The sequence below is a fragment of the Lissotriton helveticus genome, chromosome 5_1 (genome assembly GCF_964261635.1).
Source record: "Lissotriton helveticus chromosome 5_1, aLisHel1.1, whole genome shotgun sequence".
NCBI classification, from domain to species: Eukaryota; Metazoa; Chordata; class Amphibia; order Caudata; family Salamandridae; genus Lissotriton; species Lissotriton helveticus.
In genome coordinates, this window is record NC_136065.1 from 1,220,655,477 (window position 1) to 1,220,666,920 (window position 11,444).

Below are 11,444 nucleotides of genomic sequence, written 5' to 3' on the forward strand. Positions count from 1 at the left end.
GAATTACCGTCCTCCCAGTCCTGTCCTCTATTTTGGTTCTTGTTGGCTTGTATAGGTCAGGGTGTGGTTAGGTGGGGCTTCCTGTCATATGGAATGCTGGGACTGGGTGGCCATATTGGGTGTATTTTTGCCTGGTTACAATAATCAATATCTGCGACAGCAGAGGACTGCTCATGCAGTAAGGTCTGAGACGAGGAAGACCTGTACTCAGAATAATGAAGCTTACCAGTAAGGAACCAGGTATGTACATCTAAGTGTGGTTTCACTACTTTTTAGAATTCCCAAACTCCTCAGACAACCTGTATGGGAAACTTTACCTGGTGCCGTTTTCCTTACAGCTTGCTTGGGAAATCATTCAATTTCCACGTTTGGAATCCATTCCCCCATGTAACGATATATATATAAATATATATATATATATATATATATATATATATATATATATATATATATATATATATATATATATATATATATATATATATATATATATACACATATATACCAATCCAACTTGTCGCAAATGTGCTTCCCCGCACTGACAGGTACGCAGACTTCAAAAATTAGCCCGAGTCAGTCTTCAAGTTATTTCTCAAATATTTATTTGATTGTGGTGCAAGCCATCAGATGCGTTTCGGACTTCACGTCCTTGCTCACTGATGAGGAGTGATTTGAGTAACTGCTATTTAACAAGAGTTTCCACACACAAAAACGCGCCAATTCATTTCAAACAGTAAACATCGACAAAGGACCATATTTTCTCATATGGTCCCCAACGAGACGTTTCTGAGGGCGCCATTTTAACACAATGCATTGTCTATATGTTACATAAATATGTGTTGATTTCCACATAATACACTTGAAATTAATTGTGTATAACAATACAACATCCTGGCCCATGCATCATATTACTGAAATGCTATGTGTATAACATGTTATATACAAACAAATTAAATTTAAAATTTTTAATTTCAAAATTTTAAAATTGCATACATTTCCTTGATGTCTTACAAATCAGTAATAATGCAACAACATTGAGGCTATGTCTTTACTAGGCACATAGGTCAAGGGGCTATAGACAAGGATTTTATGGTTGCCTGTTATCTGTACAAATACTCAAAGTCCCTTTGTTTTGTTATATTTATTTTTAATACTATCGACCTAATTGTCCAGAGAATTACTTTCTTCTGGCTATTAGTGGCGCCAGTGTGGGTGTATATGGTGTGTGTGTGTCTTTATCTCTACTGCGGTACTCTAAAGTGCTCGAGTGCTAAAACAGGGACCCACAAAGAATTAATGAGTATCCTGAGAATAAGTGTAGATTCTATGGGTCACATAGATGTGATGTGCAAATAATAATAAACAATACATAAACGTTAAGATCAACGGTTTTCCACACTAATCTGCCAAAGAGTGTTATTTAACGTTGTGAGTTATCAGTTGTTTGTACAAATACATATCTACGTACTTCGGAGTATTAAGAGGCCCCACATCCTATCGCAAGACCTTGATTTCAGTTAAGAAAATGTGGATGGGGTGTATATAACCACTAGACAAGACATAAAACGGATTGTCCATAGCTCTACATTGGTTCTATTATAGAAAGTTATGGAGATCCTCCCCATGTTTAAACCTCCCGGACTTTTACTGTTGAGAAGCACGATATATTTTGATTCAAGCTGTCTGAGACGTTTTTCATTATCGCCTCCCCTTTTGCTCGGGTTGACAGCATCAATAACAAAATATCTGAGGTGATTGGGGTTTTGATTATGTACACTCTTAAAATGCCGGGCTACAGGGTAGCTGGGGTCGGCATTAACTATTGCCCTCAGATGCTGTAAAATGCGCATGTGAACCGGTAATTTGGTACTACCTACATAGGTAAGTTCACAGCTGCATATCAGTACATAAACGGCTAGTTCAGTGCGGCAAGTATAATGACCTTTCAAAGTAATAGGAGTGATATCAAATGGAGTTGGATGTGTTTTGACATTAACTCCAAACTTGCACGCCCGGCAACTGCTGCAACGAAAAAACCCTTTACGGGTGGACAACCAATTGTCCTCTTTCAATGTTTCTGGGCTACTACACACCAGATCGTTGCGCATTGCATAAGCTCGTCTATATGTGACCGTGGGGGTTTTGGGCATGATGTCTTGAAGTACATGGTCTGTAAGGATGATGGGCCATTCCTGCTTAATCAATTTAGTGATCTGACGTGCTTGACGACTGTATCCCGTTATGAGGCGGATCGTGTTTTCTTTGTTACCCTCATGTGATATGGAGTGTTTTGTCCTGTTAGGATTTAGCAGCTCTAGCCGGTTAAGACGGTTAGCCTTTATCATGCTTGCGTCTAACTTCTTGGCATTATAGCCCCTGGCAAGGAGTCTATTTTTACAAACCTGCTGGTGTTTGTCTCTTATCTCAGGGAACTACAGGACCTGTGTATTCGCAAAAATTCCCCATAAGGGATGGCTGTAATGGTGTGGCGTGGATGGAAGCTTCTAGCATGCAGGATAGTGTTGCCTGATGTGCTTTTCCTAAACAGGCTGGTGGTTATTTTATTTTGCACTATGTTAACCTGCACATCTAAGAAAGTTGCCTCATGTGCGCTAATGTTTGCTGTGAATTTTAGGTTCAATTGATTGTTGTTGATGTCATTCACAAATTGGTTAGCTTCTTGCATGGAACCACGCCAAATTATAAACACGTCGTCTATATATCTCCAATATCTCACGACATTGTTGTCCCAATACGCTGTGTGGTGAACCTTGAGGACATGTTCCTCCCACCACCCCACGTGGAGCCCCGCGTAGGTGGGGGAAAACATGCCCCCATGGCCACCCCCCTCAATTGCCTGTAAACAACATTGTTGAATGAAAAAACATTGTTATTTAAACATTTGTCTATCATAGTGATAAGCATTTTGTTATGTTGGTATAATTCACTGGGGCGTTGGTCCAGATAGTATTTGACCGCTCTTATTCCATCAGCGTGTGCTATACTGGTGAATAGCGTGGCTATATCCATTGTCATGAGTAACAAGTCGTCAGTCCATGTACATTGATTTAAAAGATATAAGAACTCCGTTGTATCTTTGATGTAAGCTGGTAATGAGACAACATATTCCTGCAGATAAAAATCTATGTATTTCGATGTGTTTTCGAAAACACTGTTGTTTGCTGACACGATGGGCCAACCCGGCACCAGTGTTTGTTGTTTATGTACTTTGGGTACAAAATAAATGTTGGGTAACACTGGGTGCAGTTTGTGTAAAAATTTCAATTCATCTTTGGATATAAGTCCCTCACGTTTCCATAGATATAGATCTTTTTCATATGATTCCTGGATCATTTTAGCAGTCTTAACCCCTTCGACGCTGATGACGAGCTGGGCTCGTCATGAGGTAGCCTCCTGCTATGCTGATGACGAGCCCAGCTCGTCACGTAAAGTGCGCTTTCGCAAATCTCAGCGTACGGGCGGAATTCCGCCCGCACGCATGCGGTTAAAATCTGTCTTGGCATAACACAGTTCGTCATTGAGGTGGCGGTGAGCTTCCTCGATGTAATCTTGTTTGGCCCAAAGCACTATGTTACCGCCCTTATCTGATTGGTTAATGACGATTTTATTATCATTTTTTAACTTCTGTATCAGATTGTTGTATGCTCTCATTCTGGCATTGGATGGTTTATGCTGCTTCATAGTTTTGAGTTGAAGATTTTTAAGCTCCTCTGTAAGCCTGTCAGCATAAATATCTATGGCATCTCTAGGCATGCTAGGATTAAATGTCGATGGTGGTTTAAAGGGACTGCTACTTGTAAGATTGATGTCAATGTCCTCCGTGTCAGCGATAGATTGAGTGTTCAAAACCTTGTCATCCTCAGTACGCAGATAATGCATGGTTCGCATCAGACCGACATCCTTAGCTTGTAATCAGCTTTTATTGGATTGATAGCCGATTTCCAGATTTCTCTTCTCAAATGTGCCTTTCTTAATGGCATAATATTTCTTGAGCTTTATCTTGCGAATGTATTTAAAGACGTCGATTCTGGTGTTACAATAATTAAAGTTACTTTCTGGGCAGAAAGATAAGCCTAACGAAAGTAATTGTTTCTCTGCTTGATTTAATTCAGTACTGGTTAAGTTGATTATGGTGTTTTCGTCTACTGTTTCTTGTTCTGCCAGAATTTTTTCCTGGGTTGCCTTCCTTTTGGTTTGGGTGAATTTGCGGCGTTGCCGTCGTCTTGCATTCCTGTTTTGGGTTGCGCAGAGTTTTGGTTCCGTGAGCGCAGTGAGTGTTTTCTCTGAAGCCTCACGTATTCGATTTCCTCCGCTAGGGTTAATTGGCCCAAATCTTCTCTCTGTGCTCTCGAGGTGCTGTCGTCCGATTCATCCCCACTTGGGACCAGGCTAGTGTCAGGCCCTGATCGATTGGAGTCGCTTACTTCTGCAGCCACTTGGTGAATCACAGCGTTGGGCTTTGCTGTTGTTGTTTTGCTTTGTTTGCGCATATGATCGTACTTCCTGGCAAATGTATATATTTGGCCCAGGGTGTAATCCTGTTCGTCACGAGCACATTTATAAGCTTTTCTTGTTTTGATTGTGTCCTCTTGTTTTTTAAGACGTTTTGTTATTTCTTTGGTAGTTTGCTCGATGTACGTTTTGTCTTTTTTATATTCATCTTTTTTAAGTTCTTCATTAATTCTAGCGATTTCATCTAGATTTATTTGGCGGTCGACTTTGGCGTACTTGACTAGTAGGCATAACAGACGCATAGAAGTTTCAAGGTTGCTCTCCGCCCAGTCTTTAAGTAGTAAGGGGTTCGGATTCTCGAAACTTGGGATGAGCATGATGCGCAAGCCGCGCAGCACCCTCCCCACTTCGTGATATTTCTCGAGGGAACGAATCTCCCACCATTTGGTGAGTTCTCCCCTTCTATTCTTCTCCAGCTCTCTCATCAGTTTTTTAACTTCAGTCTCATTACTCACAGTTTTTGGTTTTTTAGTATTTTCACCTTGTTTCACTTTTGGCAGATTTAAAAATAGTTCTTCAAATGCCTCCTCTCTCTCCCGCTCTTCTGACATTGCACCACAAAGTTATTGTGCGTTATAGAAATTATTGGGTGGATATTATAATCATCCCCCGTAGCGCTGACTCTAGTGGCACCTCCCCAACCTGCGTGTCTAGCTGGTGCGGTTAGCCTCACCGTGAGAGCTGCCTCCGGGTTCCGTCCTCCGACTCCTCCCTCAACTGTCCTCCTTCGGCATTAACCGCTCTTTCCTCGTGACGTGCAGGGGGCTGACCAATGTTGCTCCAATACCGGAACAGAAACTCCTTGCTAGGTCCGTACTGTGGTCAGCCAACTTCGTGGTGGAGGGGTCTGCGTTAATCGGGAACCGACCTCGTCCCGATGAATATACCAATCCAACTTGTCGCAAATGTGCTTACCCGCACTGACAGGTACGCAGACTTAAAAAATTAGCCCGAGTCAGTGGCGTCACTAGGGGGTGCGGGGGTGCGGACCGCACCGGGTGACACCAACACATGGGGTGACACCAATCTGCACTGCAGCCTCGCCTCTGCTCTCACCTTTACTGTTGCTCCCTGTGCAAGCTTGTTCCTCATGCTGTTCACACTCGCCAGCGTCTCGCATGAGATCTGCAATGCTTGACTGCAATTTTCTTTGCTCACAAGGCAACTCTATAGCAGCCTAGCGCATCAGAGGGTGCATGGTTTCCTATTTTTCAGTATCTTGCACAGGCTTCAGTTTTCCAGTGAACCAGTTCCAAATTTCAGCTTGCTCTTCACTACAGTGCCACCTGTTGCTCGCACTCTTGTTTATGCAAATCCAGGGAAGACAGATGGAGTAAGAGAGAGAGGGAGACAGAGGAAGCTAGAGGGAGTAATACAGAGAGAGATGGAGACAGAGGGAGTAAGACAGAGAGAGAGGGAGACAGAGGGAGCTAGAGGGAGTAAGACAGGGAGAGAGGGAGCTAGACAGAGAGTGGGGACTAGAGGGAGCAAGACATAGAGAGAGGGAGCTAGAGGAAGTAAGACATAGAGAGAGGGAGTTAGAGGGAGTAAGACAGACAGAGGGAGCTAGAGAGAGCAAGACAGAGAGAGAGGGAGCAAAAGGGAGTAACAAAGAGAGAGAGGGAGCTAGAGAGAGTAAGACAGAAAGAGAGAGGGAGCTAGAGGGAGTAAGACAGAGAGAGAGAGAGTGAGAAAGACAGAGAGAGAGGGAGCTGGAGTGAGAAAGACAGAGAGAGAGGGAGCTAGAGGGAGTAAGACAGAGAGAGGGAGACAGAGGGAGCTAGAGGCAGTAAGACAGAGAGAGAGGGAGCTAGACAGAGAGAGGGAGCTAGAGGGAGTAAGATAGAGAGAAAGGGAGCTAGAGGGAGCAAGACAGAGAGAGAGGGAGCTAGAGGGAATAAGAGAGAGGGAGCTAGAGGGAGCAAGACAGAGAGAGAGGGAGCTAGATGGAGTAAGACCGAGAGAGAGGGAGCTAGAGGGAGTAAGGCAGAGAGAGAGGGAGACAGAGGGAGCTAGATGGAGTAAGACAGAGAGATAGAGGGAGCTAGACAGAGAGAGAGGGAGCTAGAGGGAGTAAGACAGAGAGTGAGGTAGCTAGAGGGAGCTAGACAGAGAGAGGGAGCTAGAGGGAGTAAGACAGAGAGAGAGGGAGACAGAGGGAGCTAGAGGGAGCAAGACAGAGAGAGAGGGAGCTAGACGGAGAGAGGGAGCTAGAGGGAGTGAGATAGAGAGAGAGGGAGCTAGAGGGAGGAAGACAGAGAGAGAAGGAGCTAGAGGGAGTAAGAGAGAGAGAGGGAGCTAGAGGGAGGAAGACAGAGAGAGAGGGAGCTAGAGGGAGTAGGACAGAGAGAGAGAGGGAGCTAGAGGGAGTAAGACAGAGAGAGAGGGGGCTAGAGGGAGTAAAACAGAGAGAGAGGGAGACAGAGGGAGCTAGAGGGAGTAAGACAGAGAGAAAGGGAGCTAGAGGGAGCAAGACATAGAGAGAGGGAGCTAGAGGAAGTAAGACATAGAGAGAGGAAGCTAGAGGGAGTAAGACAGAGAGAGGGAGCTAGAGAGAGCAAGACAGAGAGAGAGGGGGCAAAAGGGAGTAACAAAGAGAGAGAGGGAGCTAGAGAGAGTAAGACAGAGGGAGAGAGGGAGCTAGAGGGAGTCAGACAAGAGAGAGAGCTAGAGTGAGAAAGACAGAGAGAGAGGGAGCTAGAGTGAGAAAGACAGAGAGAGAGGGAGCTAGAGGGAGTAAGACAGAGAGAGGGAGACAGAGGGAGCTAGAGGCAGTAAGACAGAGAGAGAGGGAGCTAGACAGAGAGAGGGAGCTAGAGGGAGTAAGATAGAGAGAAAGGGAGCTAGAGGGAGCAAGACAGAGAGAGAGGGAGCTAGGGGGAATAGGAAAGAGGGAGCTAGAGGGAGCAAGACAGAGAGAGAGGGAGCTAGAGGGAGTAAGACGGAGAGAGAGGGAGCTAGAGGGAGTAAGACAGAGAGAGAGGGAGACAGAGGGAGCTAGATGGAGTAAGACAGAGAGAGAGAGAGGGAGCTAGACAGAGAGAGAGGGAGCTAGAGGTAGTAAGACAGAGAGTGAGGTAGCTAGAGGGAGCTAGACAGAGAGAGGGAGCTAGAGGGAGTAAGACAGAGAGAGAGGGAGACAGAGGGAGCTAGAGGGAGCAAGACATAGAGAGAGGGAGCTAGACAGAGAGAGGGAGCTAGAGGGAGTAAGATAGAGAGAGAGGGAGCTAGAGGAAGGAAGACAGAGAGAGAGGGAGCTAGAGGGAGTAAGACAGCGAGAGAGGGAGCTAGACAGAGACAGGGAGCTAGAGGGAGTAAGATAAAGAGAGAGGGAGCTAGAGCGAGCAAGACAGAGAGAGAGGGAGCCAGAGGGAGTAAGAGAGCGAGAGGGAGCTAGAGGGAGCAAGACAGAGAGAGGGAGCTAGAGGGACTAAGACGGAGAGATAGGGAGCTAGAGGGAGTAAGACAGAGAGAGAGGGAGCTAGACGGAGCAAGACAGAGAGAGAGGGAGCTAGAGGGAGCAAGACAGAGAGGGAGCTAGAGGGAGTAAGAGAGAGGGAGCTAGAAGGAGCTAGAGGGAGTAAGACAGAGAGAGAGGGAGCTAGAGGGAGTAAGACAGAGAGAGAGGGAGCTAGAGGGAATAAGACAGAGAGTGAGATACGGGGAGTAAGACAGGGAGAGAGGGAGCTAGACAGAGAGAGGGAGCTAGAGGGATTAAGATAGAGAGAGAGGGAGCTAGAGGGAGCAAGACAGAGGGAGAGGGAGTAAGAGAGAGAGAGAGGGAGCTAGAGGGAGCTAGACAGAGAGAGGGAGCTAGAGGGAGTAAGACAGAGAGAGAGAGAGCTAGAGGGAGTAAGACAGAGAGAGAGGGAGCTAGAGGGAGTAAGACAGAGAGAGGGAGACAGAGGGAGCTAGAGAGAGCAATACAGAGAGAGAGGGAGCTAGACAGAGAGAGGCAGCTAGAGGGAGTAAGAGAGAGAGAAGGAGCTAGAAAGGAGCAAGACAGAGTGAGAGGGAGCTAGAGGGAGTAAGACAGAGAGAGAGAGAGCGAGAGGGAGCAAGACAGAGAGAGAAGGGCCTAGAGGGAGTAAGAGAGAGAGAGGGAGCTAGTGGGAGTAAGAGAGAGGGGGCTAGAGGGAGTAAGACAGAGAGAGAGAAAGCTAGAGGGAGTAAGACAGAGAGAGGGAGCTAGAGGGAGCAAGACAGAGAGAGAGAGGGAGCTAGAGGGAGTAAAACAGAGAGAGGGAGCTAGAGAGAGCAAGACAGAGAGAGAGGGAGCTAGAGGGAGTAAGAGAGAGAGAAGGAGCTAGAGTGAGTAGGAGAGAGAGCGGGAGCTAGAGGGAGTAAGAGAGAGAGAGGGGGAGCTAGAGAGAGTAAGACAGAGAGAGGGAGCTAGAGGGAGTAAGACAGAGAGAGAGGGAGCTAGAGGGAGTAAGACAGAGAGAGAGGGAGCTAGAACCAGTAAGAGAGGGAGAGATGGGGCTAGAGGGAGCAAGACAGAGAGAGGGAGCTAGAGGGAGTAAGACAGAGGGAGAGGGAGCTAGAGGGAGTTTGACAGAGAGAGCGGGAGCTAGAGGGAGTTTGACAGAGAGAGAGGGAGCTAGAGGGAGTAAAACAGAGAGAGGGAGCTAGAGGGAGCTAGACAGAGAGAGGTAGCTAGAGGGAGTAAGACAGTACCTAGCGCTGAACATTTCCGACATAAGTGTTTCATGCGTTAAGTCGTTTGGGGGTGACACCATGAGTTACCCACACCGGGTGACACCAACCCCAGTGACGCCAGTGGCCCGAGTCAGTCTTCAAGTTATTTCTCAAATATTTATTTGATTGTGGTGCAAGCCATCAGACGCGTTTCAGACTTCATGTCCTTGCTCACTGATGGATGGGGCTATACATATATATATATCTATTCTTCTTACAGGATGAAAGGAAGGTATCAGATTTGTTTCTCTATCTCTACTTTTAGCTTCCCTACCCTTTTCTTCACTTTTGGAGCATTTCTTGGATTTGATCACATCTACCCAAGATAAGAACTGTTCACATACATATTTTCTATATAGATATTTTTATTGAATTCATTTTTATATTTTGAGCATGTTTGTTTTGTTTTCTTCATATAATACATTTTACTGGATACATCTTTTGAAAAAGTCTCTGAACTAAGACAGAACATGTCAATACATAGACACCATGTCTAGAGTCACAGAGTCACCCACTAGGGGCATGCATTCAGCTCAAAATTTACACATGCGTTCATTCTGAATATAAATTATTCTCTATGACATTTGAATTCACTACAAACACTATATTGTGGTATTTAAGATGAACAATTGACCATGGACTTGCTCACTTGGGGAATGCATTTATTTTCAAACACACTATGTAAAATACACCATTATGGTGAAATTTTGAATTTTTAATGACAGCCGATTACAACAAATCATTTACATCCATTATATTGTAGTCTATATATTGTCAGCACATGGTGTCTCTGAACTATGCCAGCATTTGCACTTTGCATGATATTCAATATGTGATGTTCACGTCCCTACTCCAATATGGCTGACAAAGTTGTGTGCTTCAATAGAACACTTGGAGATGTAGTCCTTTTACACTGTTGATGCAAGTGTACAAATGTATTCCATGTATTTGTGACCAAGGCCGCATACCGGCCGAAACGCATTATGATTTATGAGGAAATATGAGGAAATAAATAATTTTTTCCTTTGAAACATTGGTGTCACTGACAGTGCGCTGTATTTTGAACTTTTTTTCGCTTTATATGTACCGGTGACTCTGCCGGCTCGCGCACCACCTCCCTCAGTTTTCCAGGTTCTCGGATATACATATATATATTTTGACTGGATTTTAGCGGCCGGCTCCGGTCGCGGAAGAAGCCCCGCTGCAAGCGCAGCTTTCCTGAGGTGAAGTCATTGGGTGTCATCGCAAAGGGAGGTAGTCCTATCATGGAGGATTAAGAATGCAGCATGTTTTTAACAAGACTGTACATCATCCCACTGGGTTTTTAAAGTGAACTTTGATTTCATGTTTTTCAGGACGGACTCACTGGAGTATAAATGTTGTGCACTACGAAAACCGCAAGGCAAGAGAAGTGGCCACGCCCACTGGGACGGTCCAAGTGAATTTAAATTGAGCTGCACATTGCCGGTCCTGCTCTACATGTGTTTGCCAATGATTTAGAGTCAGGAAGACTTGAAACGTGTGGCAGTTTATCTACGATGACGTCTGTGTTAAAACCTGCATGGCGGTTCATTGAAATAAAGAATTCTACTGCAAATGAGTGGGATCCGACTGTCTTGTGGAGTGCACTTTCAAACGGTGGGATACCTTTGTTGTGTAATATATATATATTACCTACTGGCGGTCGCCAGTAGGTATATATAGTTAGGATTTTTTCTCTATGGGATTTTTGAAAATTCTATGTCTAATAACTTTGGCGTTTGTGGACGGAATTGGCTGAAATTTTCAGGAAAATGGAACATTTTGTTTCTGAGCAGCCCCTGAAAATTTGGGGGGGTTTCATCAAGGGGGGGCCGAGAAAAAAGGGGGGTCCCAAAACGCGTTTTTCCCATTCATTTTTCCATAGGGCGGTTGGCCTCACTTTTAGCCCGAACGGCTGAATGGATTTGCACGAAACTTGGCAAAATTGTAGGGACTGTTAGCTCGATGTGCCTTTGCTAGGTCTCAATATATGTGCTCCAGTGGATTTTGATAAATTAACGTTAAAAAAAATATATATATCTGTAACAGCGCTCCGGGTAGCGCTCCGGTTCGCGTACTTGATGCGTAACGGAACTTCGCGAAGCGAAGCTGATTGGCTCTCCGGTGTCTGTCAACATTCTAAACAGTCCGGAGCGGCCGCCATCTTGTCTCTCGGTAGGATCGAGAGACAA

The 11,444-nt window shown here is 45.2% G+C and overlaps 1 long non-coding RNA gene across 1 annotated transcript in view; it reads left to right on the forward strand.

Annotated features, from left to right (window-relative positions):
- Positions 1 to 10,815, forward strand: part of LOC144755229 (uncharacterized) — a 207,077-nt gene extending 196,262 nt beyond the window's left edge. The window contains exon 3 of the long non-coding RNA XR_013594856.1: positions 10,587 to 10,815. This is a non-coding gene — a long non-coding RNA (uncharacterized LOC144755229). The remainder of the gene's footprint in view (positions 1 to 10,586) is intronic.
- The last annotated feature ends 629 nt before the right edge of the window (positions 10,816 to 11,444 follow it).